At 61.3% G+C, this 2,445-nt stretch overlaps 1 protein-coding gene across 1 annotated transcript in view; it reads left to right on the plus strand.

Moving 5' to 3' along the window:
- The first annotated feature begins 81 nt into the window (after nucleotides 1-81).
- The window catches only part of LOC123277996 (ral guanine nucleotide dissociation stimulator-like), a 59,215-nt gene continuing 56,851 nt past the window's right edge, over nucleotides 82-2,445 (plus strand). The window contains exon 1 of the mRNA XM_070488161.1: nucleotides 82-317. The gene's annotated coding sequence lies outside the window, so the exon portion shown is untranslated. The remainder of the gene's footprint in view (nucleotides 318-2,445) is intronic.

The following is a 2,445-nucleotide window of genomic DNA, read 5'->3' on the forward strand; positions in this document are numbered from 1 at the left end:
CACACCTCCCAGCTTTCTGGAACATTCTGACAGGCAATTCCCTCTTTCCACACTGTCCTTTCAGGCCAAGTCTCCCCCACCCAGCCCGGGAACGTTGCCAGGACTAGATTGATGAGGCAGATCTCGGCGAGGGTGAGCTGCCCCAATCTTTCAGTGGCAGGAGAGCTCAGCCAGGCACCCAATGGTGAACAAGTCTGGGCTTGCCACACACTGGACCTTCTGTGCTGAAGGTCACATGGGAGTCGTCAGTTTTCCGAGAATCACGAGGAGGGTGCGGCAGCTGGGCCCAGCCCCCCCGCAGATGCCATCTCGCAGGGGTAAGGGGAATAATCTTCCCCAGTTTCCTCCCGGTTGCCAAGGGAGCCTGTGGCATGGGTGGTTTTGTTTGGGGTGTGGGTGGCCGCCCTGGGAGGAGACCTCCGGGCAGGGAGTTGGTCCAAGAAGCTCCTCAATTCTAGTTACTCTGACTACTGTCAACGTTCCACCCTATACCCCAGGGGGCCACGGCTGAACAGAGGCCGCATAGGGGTCTCAGGCTGTGCCTCCTCCTCACTCTGGCCCCATTCCTGGCACAAGAGACGCCAACCACCCTTTTCAAAACCCTCCTCAAGCGCTCAGGCCTTGCCTGGCCTTGTGCAGGGGACAAGCTCACCCGGTTTGTTTCCCCCTTCCCTTGGAAGACCCAGGTTGGGGCCCCCCAGCAGTCAGCAAGCAGCTCCCTGAGGCCCATCGCAGGCTGCAGACTGCCCTAAACAGATTAATTTTTTCAAAAAAATCTCCTTTTTCCCCACCTCCCAATCCAAAAGCCAAATGGGTTGAATATCTATGCCCTTTTGGACTTGTCGCCCTGCAGTTACATATACTGTTTTCTGCACAGACAAGATCTTGCTTGTCATTATTCTGCAACTGCCTTTTTCCATTTACTACATCCTGACCAGTCACTAAGCATTCCATCCCGGCGGGGATAGCTTTTCTTATGAAATGCTTCAAACCTCCAGGCCCCTGGTAACAAACCATGACACACGCCCCTCAAGCGGCAACTTCGGGAGTTTAGCTTTTTAATCAACTTGCTCCCAACCACTTTTAAAACAACAAAATCACAGCAGGGTTTCTTAACCAAAGACCCCGTAAGCACAGCAGCAGGTACAGATCACTGGGGGCTGCCCGGGTGCCAGCGTGGGGACACGCCCTGCTTGCCCCAGGGGCGCCTGGGAGCTGACGTCACCGGCGCTCACGAGGCGACGCGGCCGCCCGCGGAGTCACGCGCTGCCGCCCCGCCCCCGCCCCGCCGCCGCCTAGGGCAGTGACGCGCCCTCCGCAGAGATCCCTCCGCCGCCGCCGCCTGGAACTTTCCAGTCGCCCTGCCGGCCCTTCTTTCGGACCTCGGCGGGGAGGGGTGACCTGAGGCGACCCCCGCAGTTCCCTTCGCCCCCACCGGGAGCGGCCCCAGCCCGCCTCCCCCACCCAGCCCCCTCTCGGGGACCGGTGTTCCCTCACCCCAACCCCCAGTAAAGGACATTTCTCCTCCACGGAATCCGTCTCCCAAATGTGACCTTGAGACTTGTCCTCGATCTCCTGAAGCACTGCTAAGGGGGGGGGGGGTGGTAACTGGAGCAGCTGAGGGGCGGACACCCCGGGAGACCGAGAACCACCTCGAGGCGTCTCCTTGGGCAGGGTCGGGGAGGGACTTCTTTTCCGGTGGCAGTGGAGGAATCGTCCCGTTGAGCAGTGCCCCGGTGATGCGGCCCTGGCCTATAAAAGCAAAAGTTGGGGCGTGTCTGGCAGGAGTTAGCCACGGGGAGGGCCGCGCTGCTTGTGTTAGCTGTGGGGTGGCAGTGGCCGGTTTAGGGCTTCAGAGGGCAGACGGGGGAGATGACAGAGTTAGATGAGACAGGGGGCGTGGGGGTACAAGGAACAGGAGGGTCGAGGAGGAGACCAGGTTTGGGGGGCGGCTGTGCTGGGCAGAGCTGCGTTGGAAGTGCCCGCAGTCGCCCAGGGGGAGGACAACCGTCTAGGCCAGGCTGTCGCTGCCGCCCGCTGGGGATGGGCACTTGACCTCTGGGAGGACGCCGCTCCTGCGCGGGCTGAGCGGTCCCCCAGTGCCCTGGTCTCTGTGGAAGGAGGAAGGCAGTGAGAGACAGGAGGAGGTGGAGGAGACCCAGGGTCTCCCTCCCTGCTGGAGAGGAGGTGGAATTGGGCAGTTGATGCCCTGAGAATGATCGGGAAGGAAGGCAGTGGGGTGCAGGGCCGCAGGTGGGCCGGGAGGACAGACCTTGACCTTGTCAGTACCAGCAGCCCCCTTTTTTTCCCCAGACAGAGGGTTGTGAACCCGCCCGGGGATGAGGCCTGGTGTTGTGGAAACCGCACTTAGCTTCGCGGGCCGGACAGCTCTGGCCCCGGGTGGTATGTAATTTTGGCTGGGCCTGGGACAGGGGCCAGGCCAGG

The sequence above is a fragment of the Equus asinus genome, chromosome 17, assembly GCF_041296235.1.
Source record: "Equus asinus isolate D_3611 breed Donkey chromosome 17, EquAss-T2T_v2, whole genome shotgun sequence".
NCBI lineage: Eukaryota > Metazoa > Chordata > Mammalia > Perissodactyla > Equidae > Equus > Equus asinus.